Source organism: Ictidomys tridecemlineatus, chromosome 1 (assembly GCF_052094955.1).
Source record: "Ictidomys tridecemlineatus isolate mIctTri1 chromosome 1, mIctTri1.hap1, whole genome shotgun sequence".
Taxonomy (NCBI): domain Eukaryota; kingdom Metazoa; phylum Chordata; class Mammalia; order Rodentia; family Sciuridae; genus Ictidomys; species Ictidomys tridecemlineatus.
In genome coordinates, this window is record NC_135477.1 from 163226873 (window position 1) to 163247114 (window position 20242).

Genomic DNA, 20242 nt, shown 5'->3' on the forward strand with positions numbered 1-20242 from the left:
AAAACACAAAGTAGCTATTGATACATGGTTAATAAAAATAAAAAATAACAGTAACTGACATGGGCAGAGGGATTGATTTGTAGAGGTTTTATAAAGGAAATGTGACCTGAGAATTAAAAACTAATTGCTTTAACTCTATTCATTCCTTTGTTGTAAGTGGTAATACTAATGGAAGTCAGTATCATAACCATTTTCTTCAGAATTTCTGTGCTGGATAATCTATTTGGTTCTTAGTTCATTTACTATTTTATTCTCCTGAGTTCATGGCTTGTTTTATCTGACTGTGTCATATTCACTTCACAATAAGTCCTCTGAGGGGAAAAAAAATGATGTTTATGCAAAACGGTTGAGCACAGGTGCTCCTGAGGGCTAGCTTTTCTCCTCTTGTAATGAAAGAACCATTTTATGATTCATCATGTCCCAGGTGATCATTTTCTGCACATACCAAGAATATGGGTGAAAAGAGAAAACAGGGATTATACATATATCTTTTAAGTCTTTTCCAGAAATGAGGCTTATCATGTCTACTCCCATTCTACTGGCTAGAACTCAGCCACATGGCAGACTGATCCAACACCGGAGTTTCAAAGTTCCTTGCAATTATGTGTGCCCAGACAAGAGAGAAGGGGTATGTGTGTGAGTTTTTGGTAAACAATGAGAAGTTTCCCCCACAGCCACAGTCAGTATGCTAATTTTCTAAGTCTAAATCCATGAACTTATGATACCATTCTCTCTAACACCTGCACTCTGGATACTTCTGAGACAAGCTAAATTTCAATTGACAGTTACTTAATAGTTTTTACAACCTCAGCTGAAAGAATGCTGTTTGGGGAGGATTTTGTGTAGCCTTTCCATTCCGTAGGATGCTGCTTCTCAATAAGTGGCAGTTTTGCTTTCCCTCAGGGGATTTATGGCAATGAGTTCATTCTGCATTGTCATAACTGGAAGAGTGGGGATACTGACCTCTAGTGGGAAGAGGTCAGAGCACACAGAGAACAAATGTCAGGGCAAAATGTTAATAGTGCAAAGGTTGAGAAATCCTGCTTTAATAACTCTGTAATCTTCACGCAGTGAATCTGTGACATTAGGAATGTGAATACCAGTGCATAATATTAAGTTTATTATATTTTATTGCTCAACCAATGTTTTTTTATTCTGATATGATATCTTCGAACTATCTGAATGAATACTACAGGAAACTGCAATTCATCTCTATATTTCTTATAAAATAGATATTTTGCCTAATATTAACTCTTTGAGAAATTGTAGAAGTTTCTCTTCATTTATCTTAAAGCCAAGGCAAAGATTTCCTTTTATTTGATAAAAATCTCTATAATTAGGGCATTATGCAAAATTGTGGATGTGTATCTGACGTGATTCTGCAATCTGCATTTGGGGTAAAATTGGGAGTTCATAACCCACTTCAATCTAATGTATGAAATATGATATGTCAAGAGCTTTGTAATGTTGTGAACAACCAATAAAAAAATCCCTATAATTAATCATACTCACCACTTGTTTATTAGCAAGTTTAGAACCAAATATGGATCAACTATTAGAGGAGAAGTTAAAGATATGTGATTGTTGTATGTGGATGCTCACTACCTGGATTTTATTTTCTCAGCCTTTTCTGAGAGAGAGAGAGAGAGAGAGAGAGAGAGAGAGAGAGAGAGAGAGAGAGAGAGAGAGAGAGAAAATGCTCATACCTACTACGTGCCTAGATTCACATTACTTTCTAAACATTTCTGTCATTTTAAATAAATTTTCTTACTCATTTAAAGTATATTTTTACCAGGATATGCTATTTATATTTACTTTCTCAAAATGATGTGGGGTTTAAAAATAATGAATCATTGTGAATAAATTAAACAGCAGTTATAAATAAGACCATTCTCATAATGTTCATATTTTTTCATTAAATATCATCCAAATGTTGGCTGATTTGTCCAATGTTTTGTGGTATGCAGCAGATTCTTGATCAGGAGATAGAATATTCAAAACATAATTTGATTTTGAACAAAGTCAAAATGGTAAAATAAGATATAAAAAATGTTCTTCTGGTTGTTTTAAGATAGAAATATTAGTCATGTGAAATTTAATGTGTGCAAAAATGACACAACAATTTACCCAAAGAATTAAGGTCATCTAACTATAGTGATATATAACAGCACAATTCACAATAGCCAAACTATGGAATCAGCCTAAGTGTCCATTAATGGATGAATGTATTTTAAAAATTTGGTATATATATATATACATACATACATTCAGCCATGAAGAAAAACAAAATTATGGCCATTGCAACTATCATGTTAAGCTAAATAAGTAAAACTCAAAAGGCTAAGGGTCTGTATGTTTTCTCTCAGATGTGAAAGCTAGAGGGGAAAAGGGAAAAGTTAGAAAAGGTGGGGTGAATCTCCTAAAATTCAAAGGGAGATCAGCAAAGGAAATGGACCAAGGAGCAGGACATAGGGAGGTAGGCGGGAAGTCCTGGGTAGTAATATTGGCCACATTATAATATTATATTGTGTGTGTGCAAATATGCAAAAACAAACAACTATCATGCACCAATAAAAAACAACAAACAACTATCATGTACCAATATTTTAAAAAGTGGGAAATAAATGACACCACAAATTATACCACCCGATCCCAAACTAGAGTTTTTCTGAGTGATACATGCATGTCTCACTCAAACCAATATTTAATTATTATCCAATATCTATGCACTAAACATTTAACTAGGTTAAATGTCTTCGGTAACATAAACTTTCATGTCATCATAATTACCACAAAATTTTTCAGTACTCTCGAATACTTGATTACCAGTCTTTGCTCCAAAATTGCAGTTTTATAAAACCAAAGAATTACTGAATCTATGAATGGTTCCACAAACACAAATATTTTAAACAGTTCATAATTTTTTATATAACTTAAATCCAAGTACTATTTTCACAACATTCTGGATTTCGTTTAAAAGACACAAGCTGCCTCTTCTTGAAGTATTTATATACATTTTAAAATTCATAAACAGGCAAGCTATTTTCTTTGGCCAGCCTGGCATTTTAATATTTAATATACTTTTTAAATTATTTGATTTATTTTAAAAGTATGAATGTTTTTGGCAGCTACCAGAACTCTTTATTTCCTGACAACATCAATCATCCTAAAATAAAAAGAATTTCCATAATTTGCATTTAACTGCAGCAAAACTCTACCAAGTTTGCTTATTTTATTCCCTTGCTGGCCCCTGTGGGAATCTCTTCCCGGGACTCACTTTTCAGTTCTATGATTATGAGTTTAAAAATAGCAGATACAAGACAGGAACAGTGATGCTCACCCATAATCCCAGCAACTTGGCAGGAGGCTCACAAGTTCCAGGATAGCCTCAGCAACTTAGCAAGACCCTAATAACTTAGTAAGAACTTGTCTCAAATTTTTTAAAAAATAAAATAAAAAGATCTGGGGATGTAGTTCGTAGTAGTAAAGTTCCCCTGGGTTCCATTCCTAGTTAAAAAAATAATAATAATAAAGAAAGAAAGAAAGAAAAAATGGCAGATGCATTTTGTGTATTTGATTTTTCTTCACATTTATTAATTTTGAAGATAGCATTGCCATCATAATAAAATGAACAATTGCAAAATCAAAGGTGCTTTAAACACCTGTCATGAACTCCTCAAGCTTTTGTGTGAGCACTGTTGAGCACTGGTCATCAAACCATGGAGAACTTTGCTTGTATTTCAGATTTACCTTTATCCACACTGTAGTTTTTAGCCTGACCATGGTGTGCTTAGTTTACCAAGATGTCTTAGATATATGTCTCTGATTGCAAGTGATAGACTTTTCTCCTTCCCTTGCTTTCTGTCTCAGAAGCATGTTTCAGTTTGTAGATGACTTCTGATGATGAATCTTTTCACCTTTTAGTATTAATTTCAGAAATCACTATGGAAACCTGTTAGGATACCTTGGAAAAGAATGTATAGCTATTGGAGAATATAATTTGGAATTTTAGATTGATGAGAATCTTTGGGTTAAATAATTTTGTGGTTTAAAAATAAGATCATTGAGGCACTTGACTTTATTTACAGCCTATATCCATTTTCAGGGGGAAAAAATGTAACTTTAGAAGAGTGAATAATCTCTGCAAGATAACAATAAGAATTTTTAAAATTTTTTAAGTATTTAAAATTGAAACATTTAAAATATTTAAAAAGTTTAACATTTAATTTTTTAAAAATGAATGTCCTGAGTAATGCATTAAAAAATGCCGTAATGACCCATACACTTTGATGTGTGTTAAGAGTTAGGCTCACAGGTGATCAACAATGAGAGAGAGAGGCGGGGGGGGGGAGAGACCTATCCAGGGATATGATTCATTTTGTTTATAGTTATGATATAAACAAAACAATTGCTCAAAATACTAGTATCTCTTAGTCTAAGAATGAAGAAAACTTATCCTAAAATTTTTTATGAACAAAATGTGTGGAAGTGAAAATGAGGACAGTATTCATGTAGGATAATTAAGTAATAATTTCATGGGGAAATTTTCTTCCTCTGAACTTCAGCATGGCCCAGGAGCATACCAGGATAGTGCAATTAGTTTAAATAATGTTTCAAGTGGCTGAAAAAACTTTGTGCTAATCTGAGGCCATTCCTGGAAAGTATAGAGTGCTCCTGAGTTCAATCCCCAGTAATGGGGAAAAAAACTTATTGGAATTTGTTTTTATTTTTCTTAAAGTGTTTTTTGTTTAGTCAGCTATCTCGATTCAGAGATCATAGATCTAATGATCATGAATGCTTTCCATTTCAGCCCAACAAATCTTTGTGAGTTTCTAGACAGAAGGTTCTATGATAGGCGCTGAAAAAAAATGAGTATGATGTTTTCTTAAATGCTTCTTCCCTCTTAGCAAACAAAATAAGTCTTTTATAATTGGTGACTCAGAGCACACCCTTAAGTCAGACTGGCTGATATCAGGTCTGAACTCACTCATTTATCTGTTTAACTTTGGACAAATAAGTTTATGTCTCTTTTGTATCATTATTTTCTCATTCAAAAAGTGAAGATAATAATTCTTTTCTCATAAAACTGTTATGAGGATTAAATAACTAATCCCTGCAAAGCCCTTAGTACATGTTCAACGGTTTATTATTACTGTTATTGTTATTATTGATTTAGTGTGTGACATTCATCATAATAATTGACAATACAATTAATGGGGAATCTTGGGTCTCCTGGGGATGAAGAGCTGACTGTCTCACAAGACAGATCCTATGGAGTTGCCTTGGTATATGTGCCATAATTTTAGTTCTGGCTCAAAGCACGTATATATTTGCAAACCGAGAAACAGCATTTTTTCAGAGGTCTGATCCCATTAACTAAGTTCACTGGTGTCCTTCCACTGTCAGACGTTGAAAATTAGGAATTTTCTAGGGATCTCTGGGTATAAATGAGAGAGCAAAGAGTTTAAAGACTTGAAATCAGGATCACAGGTGAACACAATAGCAATGTGTGTCTCAGGCACTGGCACTGGGGAGGTCTCCAAACATTTCATTCTCTTTTTCCTTTATTTTTTTCACTGCTATGAAAGGCATCATAACACAGCAAATAAGAATGTGATTTCATAAACCAGATGTCTCCATAGAGACATGCTCAATATTCTGCAATAGTACTGGGTAAACAGTGGCAAATGGCAGAACTCTTCTGTGCCTTGGATTCTTCATGTATAAACAAGAATTATAGCACATCTTTTGTCATATGGTCATTGGTAAAAATAAATAATTTATTACATGGAAAAAAATTTCTTAGAAGAGTGACTGGTACATAGAACATACTAATGAAATTACCTATTAGTATTATAACAATTAGCTTACTTATGATGCAGTGGTGTCTCTTGGAATTTGTCTACATCAAGTGATACGTGTCCTTTTTTTGCCACCCTATTTCTCACAGCAGATAATTATTTAAAGTATTTATTCACTTTTTATCCAAACAGATTGGTTATGTAAAATCTAAGCTGTCAAACGGTAATTTAAAACTAAAGTTATTCTAATAAATAAATTCACCTGACAGAGTTGCTAATGATTTTAAATATTTCAACTACCAAATATAGGTTTCAATTTAAAAATAGCTCTTTTAATTATTTAAATAATAAAAGAAATGTATAGAGGAATATGACACAGAGTGTAGGATCCATAGGATCCACAGGATCCATACCTTGGTCTAGGTTTAGGATCTTGCCCAGGTGGTTAGTCAGGTTTTTTTTTTCCTTTGCAAGTAAAACTATTACAAATATACAATAAATAATTTTAGCTGAAAACTCTGTTATGGTACTTCTACATGTGAAAAAATTTGAGCAGTATTAAAATTATAGAAACCTCATTCAGTCTATCAACAGCTTTATAAAAAAATAAATTTTATATAAGAGCCTTAAATTGAACCAAGTTTTTATATTTTGTATAATTTTTACATTTGTGTATGTTTGTATGTATTTATGTATGTTTGTATGTGGCCAAACACACACGCACACACAAACACACACACACACACACACACACACACACATTTTTATACATAGTCAAACACAGAAGAAATTTTCTTCCATCTAACACACAAAAGTGAAAATATCAGAACTAACTATAATCATTCTGGGTTCTTCACTTAATATGAAAGTTCATAATTTTATATTTTAATATATCATCCATTACATTGTTTGTTCACAAGCATTCTTTTATTTTTTTTCTGAAGGTATCAGGCAAGCAACTGTGTTAGAAAACAGTGAAAATGTAGGATGCATTTATAATAATTTCAGAAACTCATTTGGCTTTTTCTTATATACTGTTTTATCAGTGTTTTATTTATCTCCAAATTGAAAAAAAAAAGCAAGCTAACTGGAAGTCCTTATTGGGTTTTACCCTTTATTTAGTTGCCGTCTATGAACAGTGTTCCTGCATGCAAACTACTAGGTCATAGCCAGAACAAGATTCCCTGGTATATTTTAAACTTTGAAAATCACACAGTAATTTAAGTGATAAATCCAGTGACAAACCCCAAGCCATGTTAAAGGACTGAGAGTTTCTATTTATAACCAAACTGTATGCATTTAAGGTCTAAAGAAAGGACTGCATTCTTTGAGGTTGGAAACAGCAAATGACATGATTGGCTAAGGGATATTAAAAAGAGCTGAGTGCCTGAAGCAAACAGTGGCAGTGTCTATTGAGTCACAATCTAGAAGGGAGGGGACTTTAGACAATGAACACTGAATATTTTGTCTCCTTGGCAAAATGATTACTTTCTTAAATTTTTACTTCTGCAAGAGTGCATTTATATGATGTACAAAAACAGGCAATATCCAGCTATGCTCTTAGAAGTCACGATATTGATTATTCTAGGTGAGGGGAGAAAATGACTACTTTCTTTTGGGGGGAGTACCAGGGATTGAACCCAGGTGCAATTAACCACTGAGCCACATCCCCAGCCCTCTTTTATTGTTTATTTAGAGACAGGGTCTTGCTAATTTACTTAGGGCCTCACTAAGTTGCTGATGCTGGCTTTGAACTTGCAATCCTCCTGCCTCAGCCTCCTGAGCTGCTGGGATTACAGGTGTATGCCTCCATTCCCCATAAATGATTACTTTCTTCAATGAGGTACTATTTAAATTTGAAATTATAAAACTCCCACATGTAGAAATACCATTTTCACTCGGCTTGGCACTCAATTATATCTGACTTCTCATAATCTTCTCCCAGTCTAAATGACAATTACCTCTCTTACTGTAAATGCTAAAGCAGTATTTGATTTTCTTCACTATTCTTGAGAACTTGGTTAATAGGACTACACCTCCGAGAAAATACTGTTCCTCAGTTTGCAAATAGATATGTGCTTTGAGCCAGAACTAAAATTATGGCACATTTACAAGGCAACACTGTAGTTATCAGTCTTGTAAGACAATCAGATCTTTATCCCCAGGAGACCCAAGATTCTCCATTAATTGTGTTGTCAATAATTTATTTTTGAAGTGATAACTGCATCACAATTATATATGATAAATGTTATCAAAATATTATCAAATGCATATATATGAAGTAAATGCATTTTAAAAGCTATCAAACATCAGGAAAATAACCTTAGTATCAACAACAATAATAGGCAGTTTTATAGTTTTGTATGAGATCCCCCCCAAAAATACTGTTAATGTGGGAATATTCAGAGGTGAAATTCTTGGGAATGGTGAAGAAAATCAAATACTGCTTTACCATTTACATTAAGAGAGGTAACTGTCAATCAGACTGGGAGAAGATTATGAGAAATCAGATATAACTGAGTGCCAAGACTAGTGAAAACAGTATTTGCAAATGTGGGAGTTTTATAATTACAAATATATAAACAGTACCTCATTTAAGAAAATAATCATTTACTGGGCAAAGTGACACACACCTGTAATCACAATAGTTCAGAAGGCTGAGGCAGGAGGATTGCAAGTTCAAAGTCAGCCTCAGCAACTTAGTGAGATCCTAAGCAACTTAGTGAGACCCTGTCTGTAAATAAAAATAAAGAAGGTTTTCTACATTCTTTCCAAGAGTCTTTTAATTTCTGATCCTTTGCTTCTGCACCAGCTGATGAAATCAAATGATCTTTTATGATTTTGCCTTTGTCTGACTCTACTTATTTTTTTATATTTTCATCAAAAATAACCTTTATATTCTAGATTTGGAGAATAAAGCCCCCTTGTAATTGATATCTATTACAAGGTAAAATACCACTCCTTCATGGTTTTATGGTATTTAACATGCCTGGACTCTGTGAACCTTATTTGACAGATCACAACACAACAAAAGACGCCGTTCACTTATCTTTCTATTCCTTGTATAAGGACTTTGCAGTGATTTATATGTTCAAAGATCCTTTCAATAAACACAAAGGAAGAGGCATGCAAACACATACTTGACAAGATGTAAGAGTTATGTATACATAGTGCATTTAAAGGTATTGACAAGATCTAAGAGTTATATGTACACAGTGCATTTGAAGGTACAGATGAAGGAGAATGTAAGAAAGATGCCCAGATCCTAGAAGGCTTCACAGTGAAGAAGAGATCTGGGTTACCTGACAGGATGAAAACAAGATGGTCTGACAGGCAAGATGGGATGATGTTTGCTTTCATCAATCACACATTGGTCGGTCCCCTATATATTTCGTATACTTCAGGTGTGACAATGTTGAAACTAATCAAAAGGCATCAATTCCTATTGGTGTCAAACTCTTCTAACAAATTACAGAACTCAGTCCATAAACCAAGTTACCCATCAAGGCCTAGCTTCTCTCTTACGTCATCATAATGTTTGTCCTCAACTTGTGAAGCTCTGTGCCTTCTCTTTGTGGAAATATAATCTTTATGTTCATTGGAAAGTTGTTTTGAGTAAATTTGTGAGTTTTAAAGAAGAAAAGTAAATTCTAAGTTTTAGGATCTTCTGCAGGGATGAAATGAAATATTTCACCACTTTCTAAAATGGCTGTTTTTTTTTCTTTCAGAAAATGCATTGTTGTTGTTTTTTTATTTTATGATTAATCTTCTTTAGAACAAGGACTGTATTATGAAATTCATGTAAAGCATTAAAGAAGTCTTACAGTGAAATTGGTTATAATTACTCTGAAGGAATCGTGAAAATATTTTAGATACTTATGGCTTTTGTTTATGTGATTTAAAAGAAGAGTGCTGCTTTTGTTGCACAATCCACTGTATGAAGGAGTGCACAGACTCCAAATTTTGTATTACACAGTAATGGGGGCGATGGCCAGCATCTCATTGTGGGGTTCTTCTACCTGCCCAGGAGAATTTAAGCCACCCTAAAACTTAAAGTCTCAAATAATTAGTGAATAACAAAAGACCAATATTCAGAAATATATTTATAAACACAAAGCCCCTGATAGATCTAGTCCACATGGGCACTGGAACTAGACAAAGAAAAGATGCCTCCAATGGTTTATTTAAGGGTGTACATCAAAAGGGGGGCTAAGGTTTCAAGGGCAGAGTCTTGCAGTCAGCAGGTTGATTGACATCTTGGCAGGTCACACCCAACTCAGTGGCTGTGTGGAATCTGGCAGAGCTTTAGGGGGAAGTTCACCTGCATCAAGTGGCCAATTCCTGTGAGGGGTGCCACAGGAAGTTCCCAATGCCAGACTTATCCCCTCGGGAGGCTACTATGCTACTATAGTCCACATACACCCCACTGATGGCTTGTGACAACACAGTATTATTAAATTACCTCATCTGAATATGTATGTCACAGTATTATGTTTTACTCATTGACTGGTAAAAATAATGTCAAGGGTTTAACACAACATTTTATACAGTTTGAAATACATTAGAGTTTTTTTTAATTTTCCATTTTATAGTTTTTTAACAAAAATTCATTAATCATTGGGTTATGAACAAGTTTATCAAATTAAATTGTCATTAACCCTCAAGCGTACCCTATGCAAAGACAACACTAAAATATAATCATACTACCTATTTTAATTAGCTCTTTCATCTCTGTAATCAAAATACCAGACAAGAACAACTTAAAGGGGTAAAAGTTTTGGGGGGAGTTTCAGAGATCTCAGTCTGATAATCGACTCCATAGCTCTGGGTCCAAGGTGAAACAACACATCAAAGGGAAGGTACCAACGGAGGAAGCTGCTCAGCTCCTGGTGGGTCAGGAAGCAAGAGGGAAAGAGGGAAGGGACCACAGAGAAGATGCACCCTGCCAGGGCATGCCCCCAGAGACACACCTCCTGCAGCTGTACCCCACCTGCCTATAGTTACCATCCAGTCAGTCCTCAGGAGGATGGGCTAACTGGGTTACAGTTCTCATAATCTAATCACTTCACCTCTGAACATTCCCACATTAACAGGTGATTTGCGGTACATTTCATACCAAACCATAAAACTGCTCAGCCTCATGGAGTCTCATGGATCTTTAGAGGAAATCATGCCTAAAATCCTTTGATGGTGTTTCTGCTGGAAAATAAAAATAAAATCAGAGTTCAAAAACAGAGATGCAAAATAGGAGAAGCACAGTACAATCAAAATTCTTTCCAAAGCATCACCATAATATTAAATTTCACAGGAAAGTAGAATAAATGAGTGATAATCTATCTTGCCTCTCTCACTAGTCTACCCATTTATTCTCTGTATCAAGTCATTTGGGGGTAAATTGCTCATTTTCCATCTATAATTATTAATTAAAATTACTTAGAATTCCCTTCTCTCATAAGCATGGAATTAGGTTAATCATAAAACTTGGTTCACTTTCATTGCTGATCTCAACATGGTGTGACTTCATTTTATATATATATATATATATATATATATATATATATATATATATATATATATATAATTAAATATTTATATTTGTGTAATAGCCAGATAATAATTTAACCTGTGTCTACACATATGGTTTATCCCATTACCCTAATTTCATTTACTTCATTTTTCTAAAGCTTGTGTCAATCATTCACATGCTTTCTTCTATATATTGTGTACTTCTAAATATTTTCCAAAACATATATTTATAATTTGAGTTATTTTTTCTTTTCCTAAAAGCTATCATGCTTCAAATAGTCAAATGAGTTGAATTTTTGCAGTAAATATTATTTTTCCAAGAAGCATACACGTTGCTTCATGATAACTTATTCATTTTGATCATTTCATAACATTCTCCTGTGCTAAGATACCACAACTTTTTTTAAAAATTTCTTCAACATTAATATTTGGATTGTGTTTTAGTCAGCTTTTTTGTCACTGTAACCAAAGACCTGACAAGAATATTGAGAAGGACATTTTATTGGGGAGGTCACACTTTCAGAAGTCTTAGTCCACAGAGGGCCAGCTCCATTGCTCTGGGCCCAAGGTGTGGCAGAATATCATGGCAGAGAAATGTGTTGGAGGAAAGCCACTTAGGAAACAGCCACCAAGAAACAGAGAGAGACCCAGCCTCTCTCCATAGATAAAATACCCCAATTACCCACCTTCTCGGGTGACACCTAGACTTACCTACAATTACCAGCAAGTTATGTCCTATCAGGGAATAAATGCTCTGATAAGGTTAAGAATCTCATAACACCATTATTTTACCTCTAACTTTCTTGCATTATCTCTCACGTGAGCTATTAGGGGATCCCTCGTATCTACACCATAACAGATGGTGTCTGATATTTTTCTGATGTGAACAATATTCCTTGAATATTTTTGTATATGTCTTCTATTGTACATGAGCAAGAGTTTCTCCTGAATATAAATTTGAGAGTGTACTTATTTCCTTGTAAGATATGTGATGTCTGATATCAGTTGACAATGTTAAACTCATGAAAATATTTGCACTTATTTATACTCTTATGTATCATTCTAATATTTGGTATTGTCAAGCAGTTTTCGTCAATAGAATGAAGGTAAAATGGTATTTGTGTCATATTGATTTACAATTTTTGATGATTTCTAATGATTTTATTCTTATGCTTCTTTCTCAGTATAATGCATTAGATATACTGGCCACAACTTTTCAGATGAGTCAGTCTTGCATTCTTACTGATTTGACTTTAATTTTTATGTCTTCTGATATTACTTTGTACTAGTTGGGATTCTGAATATCTTCTCCCACTTGTAATTTGTTTTTTATTCTTTTTTTAAAAAAATTTCTTTTGTTGAAAAGTGTTTTTAATTTTAACATGGTAAATATATTAATATTTTTGGACAATATTAATTGAATCTGGCTAAAAAATGTTGCCTACTTTTCAATAAAGCCCAAAATATATGAAACTAAATTTTCTACAGAAATTTTAAAAATTGTATTTTTGACAATAAAATTCTTAATTGATTTAAATTTAAATTGTGAATGTAGTATCTTCTTTAATGGCTTATTTGCCATATGAATTATCATTTTAAGAGCTCTGATTACTTAACAGTGCTTTATTTTCTCAATGCTTTATTCTGGTGTCATCTGTTCTGTCAATACCTGATTCTGTTTTTGTACATTTTCTTCTGCTCCATTGATGAATTTCTCTCCCCTGTGCTAATTTCAGTTCCTTCTAAAGTGAAATCATTTGTAATGAGACATCTCATCTTAATCTTTTTTTTAGTTAATTAATTTATTTATTTATTCTAATTAGGAATATATGACAGCAGAATGCATTTTGATTCATTATACACAAATGCAGCACAACTTTTCATTTCTCTGGTTTTACATGATATAGCATCGAACCATATATGCAGTCATCTTAATCTTTCTTTTTTAAAATTATTCTCTTTAATCTTGACTCTTTAATCCTCCACTGAAGTGTTAGGAATGATAACATTCTATGTAAATCTTGAGATTGTTATTGAAATTTTGTTAAGTATGTAAATTAGTTTTGTGGTAGTTGGCATATTTGTGATATATTCTGTGAGTGTAGCATATCACTTCATGTAGGTCTTCTCCAATATGTTGTAATTAAGATTTTGAACCTGCAGAATAGTTTATACTTTGATTCATTCCAAGATAGCTAATCTTTTTTTTCTCTCTCTGATAGCATTGTAAACAGTGTTAGTTAATTAATTTGCTCTTTTCATTGTTTAGTACTTGTTATAGCTTGGAGTGAGGTGTTCCCCAAAAGCTCATGTATGAGATAGAACAAGAAGGTTCACAGGAGAAATGATTGGGATGTAACAGTCTTAACCCAATCAGTGATTTAACCCCATGATAGGGATTAACTGTGGCAACTGAAGTGATAGGGTGTGACTGGAGGAGGTGGAAATTGAGCTGTGGCTTTGGGTATATATTTGTATCTGCAAAGTAGAAACTCTCTCTGCTTCATGATCACAGTATGAACTGCTTCCCTCTGCCACACTCTCCTGCCTTAATGTTCAGCCTCACCTTGAGCCCAAGGAGTGGAGCCAGCCTTCTATGGACTAAGATCTCTAAAACTGTGAGCCCTCAAATAAACTTCTCCTCCTCTACAGTTGTGCTGGTCGGGTCATGTAGTTACCGCAGCGGAAAAAACTGGCTAAAATAGTTTTGTTAGGTAGGAGTTCAGGGGCACCAAGATGGCAGAGACAGGGTATAAGAAAGTAGCCAGTGGAGAACAAGACAAGAAGACCAGTCATATTCATGTTTACCATACGTCCCATTACCGTAACAACTCCTGCCACTGAGGATTTATCACCATGGTAACTCCTGTCACCCAGATTGCATTTTTTTAAAAAAGGGAGAGAGAGAATTTTTAATATTTATTTTTTAGTTTTTGGTGGACACAACATCTTTTTATTTATTTTATTATTTTATGTTTTTAATTTATTTTTTGGCGGACACAACATCTTTATGTGGTGCATAGGATTGAACCCAGTGCAGTGCACTTGCCAGGCGAGTGCACTACCGCTTGAGCCACATCCCCAGCCCAAGATTGCATATTTTTAAGAGATCAATGGGGGTAAAGTGGGAAATATTCTAATTAGGTTTTCTAAGGAAACCAATGGGAGAAAAATTGGAAAATATTCAAATCAGTAGCACAAGTTAACCAATGGAGCAAATGGGGTAAAGTCTTCAATTTGTTCTGTATACAGGAGATAATGCCTACAGCTCAGCATACAAGACCCTAATTTCTAAATGTTAGGACCTGGATCCTCTCATCCCCTCCCTTCCCCCCACCCTCTCCCCACTCTGCTCTACCTAACAGAGTTCTACCTTCACCTTGAATAAATCTGTACTTTGCCTGTTACTTCCATGTGTCTTGCTCAATTCTTTGTTTAGGACATCAAAGACCTGGACTTCAATTGGACATCCCAATGGTAACAGTCTTGCATAAAACATACTTGATTTTTTTTTAAGTTAAACTTACAACCCCTCTGCTAACTTCCCTTAAAAATGAGTTTAGAGATCCTTTCAAATTCATTCCTATTCATATTGTATATTTCATTCAGATTCCTTGAGGGAGGAGCTTTTTCTGTTTCCCAACATTGAAAAAGTGGTCTTTCCTCTGGCAAAGTGGAAAAAAGTATAAAACTCACTAGATTTGTTTTATGAGAGAACGTCTCTCCTTGAGGGCTACCATGCAGAGGTGCTGGGTTCATTGTCTCTGTTCAGCAAATAATTGAAGAACAGGACACAGAGATAGAAAGCAAGAAGTAAGTTTATTGCAAAAGCAACAGAGATAAAAAAGATAGACTTCTCCAAAGAGAAGGAGCCCCAGAGCCAGGAATCCAGTGGGGGAGTTTTGGCCTTTCTTTTTGTGGTCTCTGTAATTTCTTCCTTACTTATCTCCTCCCCTGTCCTCACACTTCTCACTGTTATTGATTGGTGCCTCTTTTGTCCATGGTACTGTTTTAGTTTTCTATTGGATCCCCTGATTAGAAGCACAAGTATGGAAGTGGAAGGGTCTGATTGGGCCTCCCACTTGTGTCCACCAGCACTTTCATGAAGCAGGAAGTTGATCTCATCAGAAGATCCTCTCCATGCTCCTTTGTTCTGGCCCTGCCCCTGACTTCCGCACTCGCCATCTTGCCCTGGCTGCCTAAGCCCTTCTGTATCTCCCTCATAAGCATGTTTGGTGATGAGAAAGCAACATTCATGCCTCTGCCACAGTCTGGCTGGGCACAAATCATGAGCCACTCAAGCAGGAACAAACTTTATTTCCGAACTCCTCCAAATGCCACCCACGTGGCCTTCTCCAGGACACACTACACACCAACCAGAACTCCCTCCAGCGGAACTTCACCAACCAACGCAAAACTCCAAAGTAGCGGGCGCCCGCCCATGGCAGACTGCAGGGGTCTATCCTAGGTAAAAAGAGAGCAGAATGTTGTTCTTTCCTCCCAGCCCCCTAGCTTCAGGAGGAGAGCGACTGGAGAAGCCACTTTTACAGTGAAGTTTGTGGTTTCACATTTTTCTACAGATTGAAATTGATATTTGGGGTCAATGTAGGCAAAATAAACACTATAATCGATCATGTTAAATTTAACAATCTTGACACCAGTTATCGGTTCAGCATTCAGCCATACTTGTGGATAGGCCTTTGCACCAGTGGGGGGGGTGAGGTTCTTTGCCTCACCTCTGTTGGCCCCCAAATTTGGCCTTTGCACCAGTGGGGAGGTGAGGTTCTTTGCCTCACCTCTATAGCTGAACCATCATCACAAGCAGAAGGGAGGGGGATACAGAAATGCCACGACACCAAGTCAATTGACGGCTCCTTTTGGAAAAACTGTACCATTGATGACACTATCAGCAAATACCCCAGCACTACCACAATTCGCTGCACCAACAGATAGTTCACAATGCATACAAGTGATACATAGTCCAGGCAAGTTCTGCAAGCAGTTCAAAGCAGAGGAATCCATTAATATGTCCATTTCCTCCCAAAGTAAATCGACTCCTTGATTGAGCATCACTTGTTGAGTTACATTATTCATTGATGCATCAATTTATACAGTTTGTTGTGATAGCTATCGAAGAAGCTGTAGTTTGGTTTTATCTTTGTCTTCCCCGGCACTGGGATGAAGATAGGAATTCTGGCAATGATGGCTAAAAAAAAAAAATTATGTAACATTCCAGCAGGCACTGAAAAAAAAAAACAATTTTCTGAACAATTTACATTATCCTGAACAAAAATATTAAATATAGTGAAAAGGAAAGGTGAAAGTAAACAAACAGATCCGTTAACCTCTCAAAATCCAGTACCCTGGAGATGAAAAGACCACACTGCATTGGTTTCTTTTGGAGTAATTATATTAAGAATTATAACAGAAAACATAAAATTATATTGTTCATCTGCAGTCTCACTATGTGTAACTTCAAGATTGACTTGAATATCAATTTGGCTTTTTAATAACCCACAACAATATTGACTCAAAGCACACTTCTGATTAAAGAAGTTTAATATTTTCTCACTGTTCATGAGAAGCACCACACACATTAATCTTCAATGCATCCATTCTTTTCCCATTTTTTGAAATAATTTCTTGTTGGGGGACTAAAGAAATGTGATGTTTGACATGTTTGATTAAGAGACATATTTTCCTTCAAATAAGATGAATAGAGAAAGTAAAATTTCTTAAGAATATGCTCACTCTATTTATGGGCCCCTATCTCTTCAGTCATTCTTGAAATCCTGGAATGATCAGCAAGACATTTAACAACCTAATAATTACTATTTTATGGGCTTTGGCCAATCAGAACAGATGCCAGCTGTAAATAATTGTATTATTTGCTGGCATATGCAGCCCCAAGGGAACTGAAGAGGCATTACAAACTCTTCCTCAGGTATGGAAGCCATCTGCTTCAGTGCACCCCATCTTTTATGGGGAAAGAACCATCTACAATTTTCTCATGCTAAGATAAGTTCAAACTGACCTCATGCTAGGCATTAATTTTCATTTCTGCTCTCAACTGATATAATCTAACTTTCATCTTATTTTCCACAAATCTTATTAATGCAGAGGCTTTTTATTACCTGTATGTCAAAAATGTTAGAAGAGAGGAAGTGTGAAGAACTCAAAGGCCTATTTTATGTGCAAAGTTTTAGCTTTAATTCCAAAGAGGCTTAAAGTAGGATAAATACCTTTTGATAATCTAGTGCTAAAATTAAGATGTAAGCTTCATTGCTAATGGGGACTTTTGAGCAGCACAACACTTTTCAAAAAACAGGAAGGGTGAATTGTTGGATTTAAGGAATTTTTTATTTAGAAACAGGTTATCTTTCCATAAAAATAACTAAGATAGTTCAGAATATCTCCACTATTAAATGAAATTTTCTAAGCCTTCCAAGTTTAGAAGATTCATTTTGTGCACTCTTCAAGATTAAACAAACTTTAAACATTGTAAACTCTGAGATTATCAGCCAACTCTTTCTGTAATACATGCATATGATGCAAGATGAAGCAGCAAGTGCCGGTATAGAAGCCACTGCAGGTTATCCAGAAGATCTAGCTGGGATTGCGAAGGAGGTAGCTTCAACAGCAGATTTTCAGTGTAGATAAAACAGTTGCCTTATTTGGAAAAAGATGGATTTTTCAAAGCTAGACAGAGGTCAATGTCTGGCTTCAAAGCTTCAAAGGACAGGCCTGTCTTGTAGGGGCTAGTGTAGTTAGCTGATGACTGAAAGCCAAAGCCAGGGCTCATCTTCACTCTAAAAATCCTAGGGCTTTTAAGAATCATACTAAATCGACTCTGCTGTGCTCTAAAAATGGAGCAAGAAAGCCTGAGGGACAGTGTATTTTTACAGCACAGCTTTCTGAGTATTTTAAGCTTCATGTTGATACCTATCACTTAAATAATATAAGGTCCCTTGCAAAATACTTAAAACATTGACAATGTGTTTGGTCACCCAAGAGCATTGATGAAGATGTATAGTGAGATTCTTTTTTTTTTTTTTCATGCTTGCTAACATCCATTCTGCAGCCTGTGGATAAGGAGTAATTTGGACATTCAAGTATTTTATTTTTCTCTTGTGATACTTGGGATTTGAGCCCAGGGCCTTGTACATGCTAGGCAAATACTCTACCACTGAGCTTTATCCCCAGCCTGTTTTTAAAATTCTGAGACTAGGGCTTGCTAAGTTTCCCAGGATGGTCTTGAACTTGTGATACCCCTGCCTTGGCCTCCTAAATAGGTAGGATTTCAGAAGTACACTCAAGTCTTATTATTTAAGAATTATGTTCTGTAAGACTACAGTTGCTATAGATAATGATTCCTCTGATAGATCTGGACAAAGTAAATTTGAAATCTTCTGGAAAGAACTCATAATTCTAGATGTCATTAATAACATCTTTGATTCAAGGGAGAAGGTAAAAGTATTAATGTTAACAGGAATTTGAGAGAAGTTGATTCTAACTCTCACAGATGGTTTTGAGGTATTTAAGACTTTGCTGGAGGAAGAAACTGAAGATGTGGTGGAAATAGCAAGAAAATTAAAAGTGAAGCCTGAAAATGTGACTGAATTGCAATCTCAAGATAAAACTTTAGCAGATGAAGAGGTGCTTTTTGTAGATAAGCAAAGAAAAGTTTCTTGAGATAGAATCTGCTATTGGTAAAGATGCCCTCAACATAGTTGAAATGCCAATAAAAGATTGTGACTATTACATGAACTTGGTTAAAGCATCAACAGAGTTTCAGAGGATTAAATTCCAGTTTTGACTCTGGGTAAAAATGCCAGCAAACAGCATTTTATAAAAGAGTCAATCTACACAGCAAACTTCATTATTGTCTTATTTAGGAAGTTACCACAGCCATCTCAGCCTTCAGCAAATAACCCCCTAAGCTGTCAGCTGCCATCAACATCAAGGCAACACTCTCCAATAGCAAAAAAGACTAACTGTTGAAGGCTCAGAATACTGTTACGATTTTTAGCAAGAAAATATTTTAAACTTAAGGCATACACATTGTTTTTTTAGATGTAATGCTATTGCACACCTAATAAGCCATAGTATAGTGTAAATATGATTTTTATGTGCACTGGAAAATTAAAGCATTCGTGTGATTTGCTTTATTGTGATATTTCCTTTATTGTGGTGATCTAGACCCAAATCTGCAATGCCTTCAAGGTATGCCCATATATACTTCAGTATATATGTCATTCATATTTTTCATCAGATTTATACTCATTTATTGCATGTTTTGATGCTATTATAAATCAAATTTGAAATTTCTAGTCTCTAATTATTCTCAGCTAGTATGCAGAAGTGCAAATTGGATTTTGTATATGGATCTCCTATACTGAAACTTTATAAACTGGATGTACTTTTGTATAGATTACACTGAATTTTCTACATGAATGACCATGTCATCAAATAGAGTTTTAATTTTTTCTTTCCAATATGGACACCTTTTACCTCATGTTTCTTGTCTGATTTCACTGTCTCTAATGTCTGGTGCAATCTTGAACAGAAGTGCTAAGACTGGTCATCCTTGTCTTGTTTCTGATCTTTCAGGGAAACCATTCACTCTTTCCCCATTACTGGTCAGCTTTTTGATGCTGTAATAATACCTGAGACCAGTTAACTTTATAAAGTAAAGAGGACTATTTAGCTCAAAGTTTTGGATTCTGAAATTCCTAACCACATGGCACAGGTTCTGTTCTCCCTTTTGACCACGTAACCTTGGAATGAATGGCAAGGGCAGGAGAACATGTTGGAGGAAGGGATTATATCTTGAAACAAGATATCAGAGAGTGATACAAGGGTAGTAATCAGGCTTTGATAACCACTTCCTCTTGTGAGAACTCACTCCAGGAAAC